The 21,054-nt window shown below is 42.9% G+C and overlaps 1 long non-coding RNA gene across 1 annotated transcript; it reads right to left on the reverse strand.

Moving 5' to 3' along the window:
• Positions 1-241: 241 nt before the first annotated feature.
• LOC130267320 (uncharacterized) lies at positions 242-6,326 on the reverse strand. The gene is made up of 3 exons (XR_008843142.1): positions 6,139-6,326; positions 1,764-1,977; positions 242-375 (listed from the first exon to the last, which is right to left on the reverse strand). It is a non-coding gene; the product is annotated as an uncharacterized LOC130267320 (long non-coding RNA).
• Positions 6,327-21,054: the final 14,728 nt, after the last annotated feature.

A 21,054-nucleotide genomic window follows, 5' to 3' on the forward strand; every position in this document is an offset into this window, starting at 1 on the left:
ATGTTAAAGTAGAATATGTCACGAAAAAACAGTCTCGGAATCAGAATGATATGTAAAAGCATTCCAGAGTTATTAATGCTTAAAGTGACAGTGGTCAGATGTTCAAAAAACGCTCTGGTCCTAAGGTGTAAAATGGCTGGGTCCTTAAGGGGTTAATCCCAACTGTACTAAAACTATAATTAGTGTAAAATCTACCAGTAAAAAATAATTCAGCACAAAAGGGTTCAATGTCCACTATATACCCTACCTCATAGTTATATAGCACGTGACAAGGTGTTTATACGAGCGGTTGCCGCTCAGACTAAGAGGGGATTCTTCAAATATTTCACCGCTATCGTCCATATCCTCAAACTCTGAGAAATCAAAGTCTTCCATCTGGAAAATAGAAAACACGACAATATTTAACTTTTTTTAGGTACCTGGAGTCTTGTGGCTTTCAAAACTCCCACAGCATGTGGTCTATTGTATTGGTATACTTGACATCATAAGTATCGGACCCTCATCCAGCTGATTGGGATGCACTTACAATTCTTTGTTCTTACACTATACCTGTAGCATATTATGCAAATTATATCTTATGCAAATACTTTGGAAGGTTTCCCCTGAGGCTGCAGGTACATCTCAGCAGATATACGTCGAGAAACCTACGAGTTGGGTCACGAGCCCATATGTGACATAATATACTGTAATATACATTCGTATTTTCTGTATAGTGTCTTATCATTTGGGACCCTTTTGGGCAGAGACGGTCCACACATCCATCTCCAAATGATTATGACCGTTGTTGTCTGGCAATAATTTTATAATTTTTTTTCCCATGATTGGGATATAGTATCTACACTATTTTAATTGATTATTAGTAAAAGCTATGTTTTCAATAAGTCCCTCCCCGCTCCATATGGTTTGCACCACGAGTCTTGTTATTTTTCTTTAATAATAAGTATAAATAAGTGCTAGAGGGGATTCTAGTAGGAGAACACAGTATATACACCAGATTCTCAGCAAACACTGACACTGAATGATCTGAATGGAAACCAAATTATTGGGAAAACTCTTCATATGTCAGAACTATTAGAAGCAGAACTATTAGAAATTAGGAATTTTAGGATTTGTTTTGAACATTAACCGGTTGTCTTCTGTGGATAACCCTGTCTCTATACTCTCATAATACAGACAAAAAGGAGCGCTCCATGGTGCAATAAATAACATATGTGGAAACGCTAGTAATGATAGAGCGCTTACCAATGTTAGTTGTGCAAGTGCCAGCACAACTTGGATAATAGCATGAAACAGATCCCTCTGCTGCCGCTCCACAATATAAGCAATATAAAACCAACGACCTCCAGACCAGTGGATGATAGGGCGCTGAGGGACCAGGCAACAGTTGAAGCAATCAGCTTATATTCCCAGCATGCAACGCATTTTGCGCTAGTGCGCTTCATCAGGCATATCCACACTATGGAAGTCCAGTAGCAGATCTTCCAAGGAAGATCCAGATTATGCTGAAAGAATAAACATGTTCATGCTATTGACAAAATCCTCCTCCATTCTATGTGGAGCCGAATCTGCAAGGAAATTCACTGACAAAATTCCTTGATAAATTTCTGTAGTATACATGGGTCCTAAAGCCTGAGCTGCTAAACCAGTCCATGGACATGAGCGGCACAGTTTCTGGGAAAACACAAATTTCTTTTGCACATACATGTTATGCAGGGGGATTCCAAAAGGATGGTGCAAAATGATATTCAACGGTATTCAATTACCCGGGAGAACGGAACACGAATTTATGAACATCCAAAGACGCACGATCTATCCAGGACTTATCTATACAACACAAATGTTCAGAGCGATTTCTATTGGTTACACGGCAGATGTTTAGAAGGTGGTCCAGTCCTGTCCAGATGCCTTCAGCATATCCTCCTATATGGTCTCCATTGTCTCAGGGATGTATTGTCTTAGGTGCTTCAAATCTTGTGGCTGGAAGGAGAAGATACACTGAGTCATTGATGTAGAGAGAAGTCACAAGGTGACAGATCTGACAATTGTGAAGACCACTGCAACATTACTGAATTGTTCAGTCACTATAAAGATGTGGAGGTACCGGCACTGCTGTGTCACGGAACAGTACTATATGTACGGCCAAAAATTGTACAAAATCCCAGATAATAGAAGATGTGCGGTGCTGTACATTAAAGTGCTACAGTATATTGCACAAAAATAGAAAAAAGCTAAGATGGAGCACTCACCACGTAGATCTTCTTCTTACAGTCTTTATTACATTGCACTTAAATGAACGTGAACGAACACGGGACAAGTTCAGGGGAGGGGGTTACGGACAGGAGGCGGGGAGAACACAGGTGGAGGGCGACCATTGTTTCACGCTATCAGCGCTTCTCCGGCCCAGACTCGAGAGAAGAGAACAATGGTCGTCCTCCACCTGTGTTCTCCCCGCCTCCTGTCCGTAACCCGCTCCCCTGAACGTGTCCTGTGTTTGTTCATGTACATTGAAGCGTAATGGAATAAAGACTGTAAGAAGAAGATTTACGTGGTGAGTGCTCCATCTAAGCTTTTTTCTATTACTGAATTGTTGTTTCCATCTGAATGTTCTCAGATACCGGAACGTTGTGTTGGCCATGCCGGAAACAACAATTCACCAATGTTAAGCTGCCTTCATGATGGCTAAAGAGAACATCTTCCCCCCCCCCCACCCCCCACATGATCTGGAGGACCTGACACAATGGAGTGAAGACCATATCTGAGGATATGCTGACACACGCCTAGAATACACTGAACTACCGCCTAGACATCTCCTGTGTTACCAACACTTGGATAGATAGTGTGTCCCCCCATTACATAGTTGTGAATGTGCCCCTAGGACTCATTTACATTATGTAATATCAGTCCGGAGATATTTTTGGGGTGGAGATTCCATCTGGGGTGGGTGCCGGCGAAACAAGCCAGCACTAGGACCACTCACAAATGCAATGTCTCAAAAGATGGGAATGCGTTTCCGAGCATATTTCGACAGAAGAATGAAAGTGTTCATTCTATCAGCGGAGTCTGAGATCTGGAATTTCCAAGGAGGAATTTAGTGTGAATGTAGAAGGATCCCATTGAGAACAAAGGAAAACCAAGTGGAATTCCACTCAGAAAATATATAGATGAAGGGTATGTTCATAGGTACACTATTCGCTGTAGAAATTCACCTGCAGATTTTCTGCAATGGACAATCAATGGGTAGTAAATGGGTATTGCTGTGATTCAATAGGAACCTTAATGAATGGGATGGACTCACCGCGATTTGTTATATCAATCCCGCACAGTAACAAGCCATGAGGCTGTGAGCACATCACATGACCAGGACTGATTTTTATGGCTCCTATTGAATGACAGCAAGCAGAGATCTTGACAATTAATGCTAAAAATATACTGAAAACTTTAGCTCAGTGTTTCCCATCCAGGGTGCCTCCAGCTTTGGCAAAATTACAACTCCAAGCATGCCATACGGGCATGCTAGGAGTTGTAGTTTTGCCACAGCTGGAGGCACCCTGGTTGGGAAATTCTGCTTTAGCTAACGAAACAGTTGACTCTATTCATTCAAAACAATCTTCAGATTTCAGTAAATCTATCTAAAAGATTTATGTTTTATTTGTCCAGGTCCAAGCCGGTTGCTGTTTTGTTGCTATGAAGGACTCTGCAGAGAGGACACACTAATAAGAATATTAATATGATCAACTTTATTGCTAAATTGTGAAGGACATTATACTTCTGGCTAGATGATCACCACAGAGACCGAGTTATATAAAGAACATTTTATGGGATTTCATTATTACAAATAGTGAAAGAAAGGGCATCAAATACTTCGGAGCCTGAGATTCAACTATATATTTAACTCTAAGAGATAATGGGGGAGCAGGGAAAGGGAATTCTCCATTGTGGAGAGGAAATTCGGTAGCTCGTGGGGACATAGAGTGGTCATTTTCAGTACTGCAATTTAAAAGACAAACTTTGTGTAAACTATTTAAAGGAGTACTCTACTGCAGAGTACTCCTGCTCCGTCCTGCCCGGGCTGCAAAATAAATGAAAATGAACCATCACTCACCTCCCTGGGTTCCCGCGGAGCAACACTACAGCTGATCGGTCCTCCGGTGCATCTCCTTCATACTTCCGGGTGTAACGAAGCGTCACATGGCGCTCAGCCTATCGCCGGCCGAGGCTGAACATCGCGGCGGCCGGCGATAGGCTGAGCGCCATGTGACGCTTCGTTACACCCGGAAGTATGAAGGAGATGCACCGGAGGACCGATCAGCTGTAGTGACGCTCCGCGGGAACCCAGGGAGGTGAGTGATGGTTCATTTTCATTTATTTTGCAGCCCGGGCAGGACGGAGCAGGAATACTCTGCACTAGAGTACTCCTTTAAGGTGGGTATTACGGTGTAAAATATCAGATGGACAGGTAAAACATTGGGGGATATACAGAACATCCCTAAAATAGGTTGTCCAACAGTATAACTAACACATATATATATATATATATATATACATATATATGTCCATACATTTAATATATATTTGCACAATCGTCTGTAGAGAAACGCACTGGAGGGTGAGATGAAAGAGCACGAGGTGAAGAGTGTCCTACAGACCCTAGGGTGCGGGTCCCTACCAGGGGACAGGCAGCATTGCTTTAATAGCAATTTTACTTATGTACTGTGCAGTGTTATTTCTATTTATTGGGCCAATGTGCACTATAGTATATAGAATATAAAATATATTTGGATATTTGTGCAATTGTTCAGATTAATTATCTACAATATTTGGAATATCTTTAGATTCCGGGCACATGCAATTTGTATTGTATGTCTGTCATTTCTTCATATGTAGATTTACTATTTGTTTCATCATATCTCGTGTTCCGCCATCACAGTTTTTAATTTGTCAAATGTGTTTATGGGTTTTATGGGTATTTTGGGATTCTATGGATTGTATATGAGAAAATAAAATAAAAACGAAATAAAAAGCTAAAATAAAATCTATTGGATATTTTGTGTAATTTTGTCAGAATGTGTTCTTTCGGCCATCTTGTCAGAATTATCAAAGTGTGTTTAAAGGAGTACTCCGCCTCTAGACATCTTATCCCTATACAAAAGGATTTCGGATAAGATGTCTGATCGCTGGGGGTTTGGACGCTGGACCCACGCGATCTTGGTCCGGCACCCTGGCATTTTATGTTCAGAACCCCAGCTGCCCTAGGCTGCCGGTGGCCGTGGTCGTCACTACCCCGTTCTTAATGTCTATGGGAGGGGGTGATTGTTGTGGTCGCTCTTAATATGGCACGGAGCGGAGTTCCCTCCGTGCAGCAGATTACTTGGGTGTCAGGCCGGAGATCCTGGGGGTCCCTGCGGCTGGAATTCCAGCGATTTGACATCTTACCCCTATACTATGGATTAGGGATATGATGTCTAGGGGCAGAGTACCCCTTTACATTCAGAGACCTTTGTATTTCTTGATTTTAATGTTATATTCCATCTATGATTAAGTGACAATGTAGGGGCTGGGTGGTATGCCCCACATATTGTTGTTTATACCTGCACTCTATTAGATATAGAATACTCTATAATATAGATGGATGGACAGTTTATATAATATTTAATAGAGAACATTTCACCCGACACATGAGAATGAAAATTGCCAACTGTGTCCTGTATCATTTGGTAGTATTTCCTAAAGCTAATGTTTTGTAGACAGATGGCTACCATGCAGCATTGGGCACCATAGTCAATAGTCTATAGATGCTATATGACAGAGCTTCCCATATCCACAGCACCCGTCTCTACATGGCGCTGGGTCACACACGGGAGACGGTGCTATGGAGAATGAAGTCCAAGAATTCAACACTCTCCTTACTAAAATGACTCGTGAAACTGATTACCCCAAGGGTTAACATTAAAGTATGATGAAGAAAATAAGGGTGCAAAATATCCACTACCTCTCTGTTCTAAATAAATATGGGGTCATCTAGGTATTGTTAAATAACACTACATTGGATGTCCACCAATGGTGGCTATCAATGAAAATGTTTTCAAAAGCCCCACATAGACAGTGATGATGATGACCAAGACGACCATGATGACCAACCAGTATAGTTCCAGCTGCCTCGGAAAAGCTGGAAAGGATGGTGATCTGTATTGCTATAGTACACTGACAGCCATATTGACAGCATGAAGGAAACAGATGAGTACGGATAAAAGAAACTTCCAGAAGGTCAACCGTCACTGCAGCACTCCACCAATATGGTTGCAAAGATACACTTAAAGACTGTGAAAAATAAGATTCTCTGGTTAAAATTTATATTTTTTATACATACACAAAAAAATACAATATATATATTTCTATCTATCCCTCCACTTACTGAAGTATAAAATCCAGTTGATGACATCACAATGACATCATGAAGGTTCTATTCAGACAGACGAAGCTGATGACTTTCCCTCATTCACTTGCTACTACTTACTCAGGAAAGTTATATGTGAGTGCTCACTTGCGATTTCTGCGATTCTAGAGAGATATTTTTCTTCGCATTCTTCATACAATGAAGGCAACAAAGAAGAGAAATAATTTAGAAAAAGAAGGAGAGAAGAAGGAGAACAAAACTGCCATCGAGCAGAGAGATAATGGCCAGGAGACTAAGAAACCAAAAAAGAACAGGTTCTTAGGTTACCTGCGAAACGCCGGGACCTGGATGAGAAAAACTTCTGACAAAGAAAAGAGAAGTTTGAGTGAACTCCCAGGACCCAGCAACATTGATGTGATGGACAGCAAAGGTAGGACCTCTTGTAATAATCAGGGACTGGAGAAAGCCAAGAAAAGGCCAAGTGTCTTAGCCCATCTGCAGACGCCATGGAAGTGGCTTGCTGACCTAAAATGGAGAGGATCATATGTACTCAATGAGGAAACTCCAGACATTTCCTCTGAACCAGGTCACAAGGAATCAGCACATGAAGCCAAGAAATGTCCAAGGGTCTCCTTAGTCAAGCTACAGGCACCTTGGAAGTGGCTTGCTGATCTAAAATGGAGAGGATCATATGTACTCAATGAGGAAACTCCAGACATTTCCTCCGAAACAGGTCACAAGGAATCAGCACATGAAGCCAAGAAATGTCCAAGGGTCTCATTAGTCAAGCTACAGGCACCTTGGAAGTGGCTTGCTGATCTAAAATGGAGAGGATCATATGTGGTCAGAGAGGAAATCCCAGGACCCAGTACATCTAAAGAGCAGCAAAAAGATGATGAGGGGGATCATACCATCCTACAGTCTGGTACGTCATCTAAAACAGTCCCCCTATCACTACACTGCTTCACTTTACACAGTATACTTGGGAAAGGAGGTTATGGCAAAGTCTACTTAGGAAGAGACATCATACGAAAAGAATATGTGGCCATTAAAGAAACAAACAAGAAGTGGTTCACAAGATATGGACACACGTTCATAGAGCGCCATGTCCTCCAACTCTCCCACCAGTGCCCTTATTTAATCCATGGCCTGGCAGCCTTCCAATCACTAAGAAGTGTCTACTATGTTATGGAGGTGGCCACCAGAGGGGATCTGAATGACTTTATCCTAAGGTACAGTCCTCTTAAAGTCAGAACAGCAAAATTTATCACAGCTGAGGTGGTTTGTGGCATACAGTTCTTACACAGTAAAGACATTGTCCATAGGGACCTCAAACCAGGAAACATTCTCCTAACCCAAGATGGCCACATCAAAATAACAGATTTTGGCCTTGCTGCGAGAGATGTATTCCTGAAGATCAGAGGTACACCGGGGTACGCAGCCCCAGAACTTGTAAAGAACAAGGCACATGGGAGAGGAGTGGACTACTATTCCATTGGCGTCATCCTCTATAAAATGCTAACTGGACGGCTTACAGTTTACATGATAAATGATCATGATGCATTTTACCCATGGTTCCTGACTCCTGACTCAGTAGACATCATAAGAGGACTGCTTTGTAAAGACCAGTTTCAGAGGTTAGGAGTTACATGCAACATCAGGACACATCAGTTTTTTGAAGACATTAACTGGAATGATGTGGAAGCCAGAAGGATGAGACCACCAGCAAACATGACGGCAGCTCCTGCTATGATTTACCCAAATGCTGAAGAAACTGGGCACCTTGTGGAACAACCATTGGAAATCACAGCTAAAACTCACAAGATCTTTAATGATTTTAGCTTTGTGTGTCCAGCATGGTCGGATTATTATCATCCTGTCATCATTCAGACTGAGGACAATCGGATGGGTAAAAGGCTATTCAGGAAGAAAAAACCCTAATACCCTAACCCCATCCATTTTCTACCATCTTTGCTGTCAATAAAGGCTGTGGCTGCCACCATTTGTATATGTGTTTCTTTATAATGATGGTTAGGAATCTGGGGACATTACAACACTATATTATATTCATGTGTCTATATGGCTAATACCCCAAGTATCCCAAAGGGAGATATTGGGGGAGATTTATCAAAACCTATCCAGAGAAAAAGTTGCCCAGTTGCCCATAGCAACCAATCAGCTTGCTTCTTTCCTTTTTAACAAGGCCTCTGCAAAAATTAAAGAAGCAATCTGATTGGTTGCTATGGGCAACTTCTCAGATGCTGCTGGGGAATGTGACAGGGGGGGATGTGACAGGTTGGGGAGAATGTGACAGAGGGGGGAATGTGACAGAGGGGGGAGAATGTGACAGAGGGGGGGGGAGAATGTGACGGGGGATGTAATGGGGGAGAATGTGACGGGGGGGAATGTGACAGGGGGGAATGTGATGGGGAGAATGTGATGGGGGGGGAGAATGTGACAGGGGGGAATGTGATGGGGGAGAATGTGACGGGGGGGATATGACGGGGGGGGGGGAGATTGTGACAGAGGGGGAGGGAGAATGTGACGGGGGAAATGTGACGGAAGGGAGAATGTTATAGGGGGGGAGAATGTGACGGGGAGGGAGAATGTGACAGGGGGAGAGATTGTGACAGGGGGGGTAGATTGTGACAGAGGGAGAATGTCATGGGGGAGAATGTGACAGGGGGTGGAATGTGACGGGGAGGGATGTGACAGGGGCGGGAGAATGTGACAGGGGGGAATGTGCCAGGGGGGAGAATGTAATGGGGGGGTGGAGAATATGACAGGTGGAGGAGAATGTGACGGGGGGAATGTGACAAGAGGGGGGGAGGGGATGTGACAGGGGGAAATGTGACGGGGGGAGAATGTGACGGGGGGGGAGAATGTGATGGGGGGAGAATGTGACGGGGGGGGGGGGGGTTATGGGGAGAATGTGACCGGGGCGAATGTGAGGGGTGAGGGGGGGGGGAGAATGTGACAGGGGTGGGAGAATGTGACAGGGGGGGGGGAAATGTTACGGGGTTGAGATGTGATATGGGGAGAATGTGACAAGAGGGAGGGGGGGAGAATGTGACTGGGGGGGAATGTGATGGTGGGGAGAATGTGATATGGGGAAGAATGTGACAAGAGGGAGGGGGGGGAGAATGTGAAAGGGGGAATGTGACATAGGGGGAGAATGTGATGGGAGGGAGATGTGATATGGGGAAGAATGAATATTTCATATTGAAATCGCAATATTGAGGCCCATTATCGCAATCGCACATTTTCCCCATATCGTGCAGCCCCAATATATACATATCACACTCTAGGCCGGAACAAGCGGAATTAGCGCGAAACTTTGCCGCCAGTCGCCTCGCTTCGGAGCGCCCTGCTTCGTGTCTGAGATCTGGTCGTCCGTCGTTGCCAGAGGAGTCAAGCTACTGCAGCCCTGCGGTGAGTGCGGGTACCCTGTTTGTTATTTTTTTGGTACCTGATTTGTGACTTTGGGCTTCTTTGGTCCCCAGGACTGATAGGAACTAGGACTCTCCTCCTCCCGAGGACAGACCATTACTGACAGCTGTTCACTATTAGTGACTGAGGCTCTTAGCACACTTTTTGATCAAAACGTGTCCCCCATCCACCACGGGGAGGTGGCCTCATTTAGGATGGGACCCTAGCACAAATTCTGGGCCTCACGCTCAACTATCCACTCACCTCTGCTGGGCATATAGCCTCTGACTGGGTGACATGCTGGATCCATTTAAAACTCCACCTGTGAAAAAGGGGGAGGGGTGCACAGTTAAACAGGGTGCCATTTCCCCCTGAATTGTACATACAAGAAAAAAGAAAGATAGCCAGCACAACAGCCTAATACACGGGTGCACACTGCCATGGCAGATACAGAGTATACAAAAAAAAAGAGGATTGCAGCAGCACACATTGGTCAAAAATAAATTATTATATATAGTATTTTTCTTTTATTTTTTACGTTATTCACTTTTTATTACCTGTACCAGTATTCCTGACAGGCAGTGAAAGAGTTACCATATAGTTACCACCCACACTGAATTTAGATCTATAAGCTAAGCAGCCCTGCCATCTACTGACATTTTTGGGGTACTGTTAAGGATAAGTGTTGCATAGAAGATTCCAGAACACAGAGTCAAGATCTGTTTTTTAGCCTCTGTATACACCCAGTATAACTGGAGATCAGAGTTAAAGGGGTATTCTAGGTTTATACATCTTATCCCCTATCAAAAGGATAGGGGATAAACTGTATGATGGCAGGGGTCCTGCTGCTTGGGACCCTCACGATCTCGGTGCAGTCCCCAGCATTCTGTGCCGGGAGCTGCCTCTGAGACAGGGATGTCACGGCCACGCCTCCCTAGTGACATCACGGCCACGACCCCTCCATTCATGTCTATGGGATGTCATACCATGCCCCCTCCAATAGAAATGAATGGAGGGGGCATAGTATGACGTCAGTAGGGGGCCTGGCAGTGATGGCATGTCCCTGTCTCGGAGGCAGCGCCCCGGGGGCTGCACAGAGATTGTGGGGGTCCCCAGCAGCTGGACCCCTGCAATCATACATCTCATATCAAAGTAAGCACAGACCACTACCAGACATAGTTAGGTGCCCAATCTTTTTCCTTTGCAGTGTATTTTCTAGACTTTCTTGCACACTAATGAGCAGTTCTGTTAACCTCAACATGTATTGTACCTAAAATGTAGACATATTGTAGGGCATCTCTGTACTAATATAAAAGCTAAGTAACTGATGACCATGACTGGTATATAGATGGGTGAACTCAAACATAGACTGATAGGGGTGACCCTTATGTTTCTTATGACTGATCAATATACTAATAGTAATATGCCATTGCTGCTGGAAAAATATATCTGTTCCCCTACCCTTTAACCCATATACATCAGAATGCTATATGTTATTGCTAAATAGTGCAGAAGAACTTTGCTTTCCTTAAATCAAAACATTTCAGCTTGCTCTTTGCCCGTAATTAAGATTAGAACCTTGAGATGGAGACTATGGATACAAGACGTCTAAACATTAGACTTCGTGGAAAGATGGAGAAATCTCAAGCTAGAAGTCTTGCAACATAAATGACTTATGCTATGCAACGCTCAAAGGACCAATCAGCATATAGAATGACTCATAATTTTACCTTTCACCCTCCCCTTTCTGTCAGTTTGTAAAAAAACAAAATTTACTTCCTGTAATAAAGGAGAACTCCCTGTGATACCGAGGAGGAAACTCATACCAACCTGGCCAGGTGTGAATTTTCTTACGTCGATGCTTGGAAAAATGAGTACAGCGGTAGTCACTCACAGATTAAGGCCGCACATTAACCAATCCTTAACAATACTAGTAATGTGTAACACATCTCGACATCCAGTGAAGGGAACTCCATCTTCCATAGTGGTGAAGGGAGTCATATTATGTAGATATTATTGGCACGTACTAGTTCTGAGCAATGGTATGTGACAACCAACATAACATAAGGGCAGTCCATGGCAGAAGTACATCAGGTGAGAGAGAAAAGGAGGAAGAAGAGAAAGAGGTAAAGAAAAGAAGGGTTGGGGAAAGGGTAAGGAGAGGATCCAGGAGCAGAAGCAATGGAAGAAGTGATTACCTTGCGTGCTGGAGCAGCCACGGACCTCCACGACCCCCCGGCGTGACAAATCAATAAAATCCAAGAAGTCACGACAGGTTCCATGGAGTGAGTGTATGAGTGGGGTAAAATGGAGAGGGACCAGAGCAAGTAAGAGCTGCCTCTAGTCTCAATTTAAGGAATCTTTCTAGAAGTTTCTAAATGACTGGCGTGCTTGGTAGGTTTGCTCACAGCTCAATGAGCATGTTCCCATTGGTGGCCAGTAAAATGAGACTGAAGTTCAAGTTCCCACTTAGTTATAATTTGGGTCGGGCTTGGGGGATAAAGAATTAATTAGGAATACATAGAGATTCCCAAGGCTGGGATATTAGAGGTAGTATGTTTCATGTTTTGCAGAAGGGATGTATAATTGGCCTCAAATAAGTTTGTGCTGGGATAAGTTAGTTTTATCCCTAAATAAGATATGGACCCATCTGCCCAAGGGAAACGGGAAACGGGATTTGAGAGTCTGGATAGTGTTAGTAGATAAGCCTAGGCTAAGTATATGGGATTTGTTGCTATTAATTTTATAATAGGAGATGTTTCCAAATGTGTGCAGGTCTTGTCTTATATGTGATAAAGAAACTAATGGGTCTCCACATATTATGACAACATAGTCAGCAAAGAGGCCTATACGATGATTAACACCTCCCACGTCAATACCCGAAATGTAGGGATTAGTTCTTATTTTTTATGCCAGAGGTTCAATTATTAACCCCTTAAGGACCCAGCCAATTTTCAGTGTAGGACACGGCCATTTTTTGCACATCTGACCACTGTCACTTTAAACATTAATAACTCTGGGATGCTTTTACCTTTCATTCTGATTCCGAGATAGTTTTTTGTGACATATTCTACTTTATGTTAGTGGTAAAATTTTGTCGATACTTGCATTATTTCTTAGTGAAAAATTCAAAAATTAAGTGAAAAAATTGAAAATGTTGCATTTTTTTTTACTTTGAAGCTCCCTGCTTATAAGGAAAATGAATATTCCAAATAAATTATATGTTGATTCACATATACAATATGTCTACTTTATATCTGCATCATAAAGTTGACATGTTTTTACTTTTGGAAGACATCAGAGGGCTTCAAAGTATAGCAGCAATTTTCCAATTTTTCACAAAATTTTCAAAATCGAAATTTTTCAGGGACCAGTTCTGTTTTGAAGTGGATTTGAAGGGTCTTCATATTAGAAATACCCCATAAACGACCCCATTGTAAAACCTGCACCCCTCAAAGTATTCAAATTGACATTCAAAAGGTTTGTTAACCCTTTAGGTGTTTCACAGGAATAGAAGCAAAGTGAAGGAGAAAATTCAAAATCTTCATTTTTTAAACTGGCATGTTCACCCAGTTTTTGAATTTTTACAAGGGGTAAAAGGGGAGAAATCTTCCTAAAATGTATAACCTAATTTCTCTCGAGTAAGGAAATACCTCATAAGTGTATGTCAAGTGTTCGGCGGGCGCAGTAGAGGGCTCAGAAGGGAATGAGCAACAGTGGGATTTTGGAGAGTGAGTTTTTCTGAAATAGTTTTTGGTGGGCATGTCACATTTAGGAAGCCCCTCTAGTGACAGAACAGCAAAAAAAAAAACATATGGCATACTATTTTGGAAACTAGACCCCTCAAGGCACGTAACAAGGGGTCCAATGAGACTAAACACACCACAGGTGTTTCACAACTTGGATGTGTAAACGATAATTTTTTTTCCCACTAAAATACTAGTTTTCCCCCAAATTTAAAATGTTTACAAGGGTTAATAGGAGAGAATGCCCACCAAAATGTGTAACCCCATTTCTTCTGAGTATGGAAATACCTCCTATGTGCACGTCAAGTGCTCTGCTGGTGCACTACAATGCTCAGAAGAGAAGGAGTCACATTTGGTTTTTCAAAGTAAATTTTGCTGCAATGGTTTTTGGGGGGCATGTCTCATTTAGTAAGCCCCTATAATGCCAGGACAGAAAAAAAAACAAAAAACACATGGCATACTATTTTGGAAACTACACCCCTCAAGGAACGTAACAAAGGGGAAAAAGTGAGCCTTAACACCCCACAAGTGTTTGACGACTTTTCGTTAAAGTTGGATGTGTAAATGATTTTTTTTTTCACTAAAATGCTGGTTTTCCCCCAAATTTTACATTTTTACAAGGGGTAATAGGAGAAAATGACCCCAAAATCTGTAACCCCATCTCTTCTGAGTATGGAAATACCTCATATGTGCACGTCAAGTGCTCTGTTGGCGTACTACAATGCTCAGAAGAGAAGGAGTCACATTTGGCTTTTGCAAAGTAAATTTTGCTGAAATGTTTTTTTGGGGGCATGTCCCATTTAGGAAGTCCCTATGGTGCCAGGACAGCAAAAAAAAAAAAAAAAAAAAACCCACATGGCATACTATTTTGGAAACTACACCCCTCAAGGATGTAACAAGGGGTACAGTGAGCCTTAACACCCCCCAAGTGTTTGACGACTTTGGATGTGTAAATGATTTTTTATTCTTATTTTCCACTAAAATGCAGTTTTTTCCCAAAATTTTACATTTTTACAAGGGGTAATTAGAAAAATGCCCCACAAAATGTGTAACCCCATCTTTTCTGAGTATGGAAATACCCCATGTGTGGACTTCAAGTGCACTGCGGGCGCACTACAATGCTCAGAAGAGGAGTCACATTTGCAAATTTTGCTGAAATGGGGGGCATGTCGCATTTAGGAAGCCCCTATGGTGCCAGGACAGCAAAAAAAAAAGATCACATAACATACTATTTTATAAACTACGTCCCTCAAGGAACGTAACAAGGGGTACAGTGAGCCTTAACACCCCATAGGTGTTTGATAAATATTCATGAAGTGGGATGTGAAAATTTGGTTTTCTTACACTAAAAGGCAGGGGTTACCCCAAATTTTTCATTTTCACAAGTGGTAAAAGGAGAAAATGTCATTGTAAATGTGTAAATACATTTCTTTGGAGTAAGGACATACCTCATATCTGGGCGTAAACAGCATGCACACCGGCCTCAGAGGTGCCGGAGATCAGTCAGGGTCCTTGAGCTTTGGCTTTCTCCTATGGAGCCAGAACAGTGGGACCCCCCTCAAGGGGCATTACATGGGGTAATTAACTGGGGTACACTAAATAACTAAAATGGGGTACAGTGGGACATAAAATTATAAATTATGTTCCCAGAATGATGACCCAGAGCATAGCCAAAACTAAAAAAAATATGCCCATCCCAAACCCCATGCTCTGAATCATCATTCTGGGAATGTGATGTGTGTGGCCGTCCCTAACTTGTTGCCTCAAATGCGCACCCCGCTCAGGTGGAGAGAGAGCGCTGTGCATTTGAGGAAAAATAGAAAGTCCCCGATGATAGTGACTCAGTGACCCATGACCCAGAGGTCTTATCAGTTTTTATTTTTTCAGATTAAATATTATTTTGGGCAATTTAGTGGTTTATGGGGTTAAAACTTGGAATGTACTCTGGACTTGGTACATTGGGGTCAAATTATGGAAAATTAAAATGAGAAGGGAAAAATTTAGTACTCCATGGAAGTGTGGTACTCCCTGAAGCAATCCTTAATGCAGAGGCCCGGATGATCGGGGCAAGTGTAACACACTCTGCATCTTTTCTGGGTTCGTCCCTTCTTTCCAGTGTGGGGGACTTCACCTGGAAAGTGTTGACCTCGGACGATCCTGGCACCTATAACTCAAGTTCCTTGGGAAGTCCAGCCTGCTCTTTCCCGGTCGCCAAAGATCAGGACCTTTAGGACTTCTTCTTGGAACTGGAGGAATGTCCCTGTGTTGCCAGCGTGCTGGGACAGTACAAAAGAGTTGTACATGGCAACCTGTACCAAGTAGACCACAACGTTTTTGTACCATACCCGTGTTTTGCACATGGCCATGTATGGCTTGAGGACTTGATCAGAAAGATCAACTCCCCCCATATACCGATTGTAGTCCAGAATACAATTGGGCTTGAGGACCGGTGTTGTGGTACCTCGCACAGGGACAGGTGAGCTGCCATTACCATGAATAGTGGTCAGCATAAGGACATCCCTCTTATCCTTATACTTGACCAGCAACAGGTTTTCATGGGCAAGGGCACGGGACTCACCCTTGGGAATAGGTGTCTGGATCAAATTTAGAGGGAGGCCTCTCTGGTTTCTCCACACGGTCCCACAAGCGGATGTGGATCTGACGGCAAGGGATGTGAAGAGAGGGATGCTGGTATAAAAGTTGTCCAGGTACACGTGGTAACCCTTATCCAGCAATGGGTGCACAAGCTCCCAAACGAGTTTCCTGCTAACACCCAGAGTGGGGGAACAAGCTGGGGGTTCAATACGGGAGTCTCGTCCCTCATACACTCTAAACTTGTAAGTGTACCCGGAGGTACTCTCACAAAGTTTATAGAGCTTCAAGGGAATATACTGGCGGAAGATGAGTCTCCCTTTAAAACTGATAAGAGATTCACCGACCGAGAACTCCATGAGGGGTACGTAGGCCTCCAAAAATTTGGCCCCAAAGTGATCGATGACCGGCCTCACTTTGTAAAGCCGGTCATAGGTGGGATCACCTTGGGGTGGACATGCCGCATTATTTGCATAATGAAGGCATTTCCGAATGGCCTCGAACCGCTTCCGTGTCATGGCCATACTGTAAAGCGGGGTCTTGTATAGGACGTCCCCGCTCCAGTAGTGCCTGACACTAGGCTTTTTGTCCAGGCCCATATGCAGCAAGAGGGCCCAAAATGTCCTCATCTCTGCTGCATCAATGGCGCGCCATTCATTGGGCCTGGCCAAAAAAGAATCAGGATGGTGGGCGATGAACTGCCTGGAATACAGATTCGTCTGCTCCACCATTAGATTGACCAGGCCGTCACTGAAAAAATAACTGAAATAGTCAATTTCAGTAAACCCAGCCATGTCAATCCGGATTCTGAAGTCGCCAACAAACTCCGGAACAATTTTGCGCAACTGGATTATAATCGAAAACCCAGGTCCCTGTGAGTCGAGCGCCAAAACTGATATGGATTTTATCAGTTACCTAGTAACTATCTTGCTCCAGTCCAAATCTGTAATCTGTATACAAAATGTATATACCAAAGTAAATCAAATGGAGCCATGTCAGTTTCAAGTACTTCAAAATCCTGCTTCAGAGCTTTATTGCAAAATGTCCATGCTTATATCACCATTGCAATTAACGTAAGTTCCCACCCTCAATAGTGTGGGGGGGGGGGGGTGTTCTTAGTCCTAGCATACCATATAAGGTATAGTCCTTTGTTAAACTTCAGCGGGCTTCAAGTTCTCTTGGTTGTTGGCCAGCAACTTCCTCTATTCGATGGTGGGGGCAAAACAGGAAGGAGTAGCATGAGAAGAATGGAAGTTTTGTGTCCCAAAATGGCAATTTTATGTTACATACATATATTCACACATCCATTACCCCATCTGAACTGACTGGCAGCCATGTAATGCTACATCAGAGGTCAGGTGACACCTATGACGGACAGTTTGCAGACAGTATATACAGGTATTGGGATTCAGAATCTGAATTTGCATCAGATGTTCTGCTAAGGATCTTCCATACTGTGCACTAAACAGCAGAATCCCACGGAGATCAATGGTGATTTGCTGTTCAGTGCACACTACGGAAGTCCAATAGCAGATTCATACATGTTCATGCTTTTGACAGAATCCTCCCAGAAAAGCCCATTAACGTAAGGGACTTTTATTTCCGCAGTAAAATTCTGCGCAAAAATAAGTGCAGGTTCTATGTGGAGCCGAATCCGCAAGGAAATTCACTGACAAATTACTTGATAAATTTCTGTAGTATACATGGGTCCTAAAGCCTGAGCTGCTAAACCAGTCCATGGACATGAGCGGCACAGTTTCTGGGAAAACACCCATTTTTTTTAATACCATACAGTTCCTTCCTAACAACTTCAGCGCTGCACAGATATTTTTCATCTTCTGTAACAAACCACTTCAGACGTTCACATTCATTTAATTCAATCTCTATTTTTTATTTTTGCACATACATGATATGCAGGGAATTCCAAAAGGATGGGGCAAAATGATATTCAACAGTATTCAATTACCCGGGAGAACGGAACACAAATTTATCAACATGGAAAGAAACACGATCTATCCAGGACTTATCTATACACCACAAATGTTCAGAGCGATTTCTATTGGTTACACGGCAGATGTCTAGAAGGTGGTCCAGTCCTGTCCAGACGCCTTCAGCATATCCTCCTATATGGTCTCCATTGTGTCAGGGATGTATTGTCTTAGGTGCTTCAAATCTTGTGGCTGGAAGGAGAAGATACACTGAGTCATTGATGTAGAGAGAAGTCACAAGGTGACAGATCTGACAATTGTGAAGACCACTGCAACATTACTGAATTGTTCAGTCACTATAAAGATGTGGAGGTACCGGCACTGCTGTGTCACGGAACAGTACTTAATTACACGACCAAAAATTACAGAAAATCAAAGATAATAGAAGATGTGTGGTAGCCGTCACGCCCCCTCCCATAGACTTGCATTGAGGGGGCGGGGCGTGATGTCGCACAAGGGCGGAGTCAAGACGTCGTGATCTTCCGTCCCCGTGGTCGGGAGCCATAACCTCCAGTGCTTCCGGAGCAGTAACAGGTGGGTGCTTCGTGCTATATTACGGGGGTCCCCAGTGGCAGGACCCCCGCGATCAGACATCTTATCCCCTACCCTTTGGAGCACCCCTTTAATGTCTACAGGAGGGGGGTGACAGTTGTGGTCACTTGTAATACGGCACGGAGCGGAGTTCCCTCCGTGCAGCAGATTACTTGGGTGTCAGGTCGGAGATCCTGGGGGGTCCCTGCGGCTGGAATTCCCATGATTTGACATTTTATCCCTATACTATGGATTAGGGATATGATGTCTAGGGGCGGAGTACCCCTTTTAATTCAGAGACCTGTGTATTTCTTGATTTTAATGTTATATTCCATCTATGATTAAGTGACAATGTAGGGGCTGGGTGGTATGCCCCACATATTGTTCATACCTGCACTCTATTAGATATAGAATATTGTATAATATACAGTATAGTATAAGAAAGACGTGATTCAAGAGTTCAAAGGTAATTTTGTCCTTGACTTTTAAAAACTCATGTGGAATAAAAGAATGTGCTAAACACAACCTAAAATTCCTATTCATGGAAGAGCTTAGGCTATATGTAATTTGTTGTTCACATATTTTAATTGTATCTTTGGAAGGACCTAGTGCAATGTTTCCCAACCATGGTGCCTCCAGATGTTGCAAAAGTACAACTCCCAGCATGCCTGGACAGCCTTTGGCCATCTAGGTATGCTGGGAGTTGTAGTTTTGAAACACCTGGAGGCACACCGATTGGGAAACATTGACCAAGGGTAATGTTTATTGATTAAATTGGGTTTGGATCTGGGAGGATATTTCTATGCATATTTAAACCCTCAATCATAACAACCGTCCACCATGCGAGTATTCCTTGCAGAATGACCAGTGAGATTAGATTTGAGCTGGGCCTCTCAGAGCACACATATCTATACTGAAGCTCAGCTTACACTAGACTCAACTGACCTCCTCCCCCCCTTTACACTACATAGGGGAGGCTTTAGGGGTTCCCATTGGCAGGCAGGGTCACTGCCCTCATTTAAGGGTACAGTAACAAAATATATACACAATATAATGGATCTGGAAAATATATTACTTTGCAATTGTCATACTTATTGTAGGCCCAAAAATGAATCACCATATTTAATAGTATGATATCGGACATCTTGTATACATCCGCCATATTGTGTATACAGTATAGACAATGGCCAGTATTTATCATTGTAGGTATAATTGAAGCATTTTTCTACACCTTTTTTGTGTGTGCTGGTAATGTTCAGGAGCACCAAATTTATTACATTGTCACAGAGCATTTGATAAATTTTGGGCAGGTAAACATTTTCAGAAATTTCTCTTCACATACTCCAAAAAACTAAGCTTAGTCTGGGCTGGTGTAGTTTGAGACTTTTCAGTGACTTTGCGCCTTTTCACAAAAAGGCGCCGCTCATAAAACCCTTCCATATGATGTGTATTGTTAAAATGAGTGGATTACAACTCAAAATCAGCAGAAATGTGTAAATCAAATGGCACAAAAAAGGCACAAATAAACCCCACTTGCTCCTTTGTTGTGCCTTTTGTAGACACAAGAAAACTGTCTAAAGACAATGATAAATGTCGGCCAATGCCTTAGTATTACTGAAGAGCGTTGCAGTCATTAGCATTTGTGAGCATTCCAGATGTGAACTGTGACCTTGTTCTAAGCAGTGCTAGCCTTGTGTCTAGGTTATTGCAACTAACAATTAATTACCCATTTGACCAGACAGAGAGAGAGATTCACACGTCTATGTAAAAGAGACCTCCATGTTATTCTTATTTGGACGTCTAGATGGGCCCCAAGATGTCTATAACAATCCAGGTTTTAATTACTTATGACGTATGGACCACTAAAAATAATTCAGGGATAATTTTTTGACATATACATAAGTGTGGAATGTGGGTTTGAAACAAACATTGGACAGTTAACCCTTAATGGTAATGATGCTAATTGTTCATGCAATAGCACCCCCTAGCATATGGGTAGTTGACATTACACCAACAGGAAAGGCATTATTGGTGAAATGCTCAATGCATTCTAGGTATTATAGTGATGTCATAATCATTACCATATGTACACACCCAACCTACATTCATTGGGAAATTCCAATTTAGGAGGGTGTGTCTAATTAAAAAGTCTGGTAAACCAGATTTTAGACACTGTAGAAAACACAAACACACAAAGAAACAAAGAGAAGACATAACTAGAGGAAAGACTTAGACAAAGGTCTGCCACTGAAAGAGGTCCACAAGATAGAAGCCATGGTATCGTAGATCCCGGCAAGTCGGATTGATCACACGGTACAGACTATGGCTACCCATGAGGATGTGATGGACCATTCAGCTTTCCTAAGAGCCGAAG

The sequence above is a fragment of the Hyla sarda genome, chromosome 4 (genome assembly GCF_029499605.1).
Source record: "Hyla sarda isolate aHylSar1 chromosome 4, aHylSar1.hap1, whole genome shotgun sequence".
Lineage (NCBI taxonomy): Eukaryota > Metazoa > Chordata > Amphibia > Anura > Hylidae > Hyla > Hyla sarda.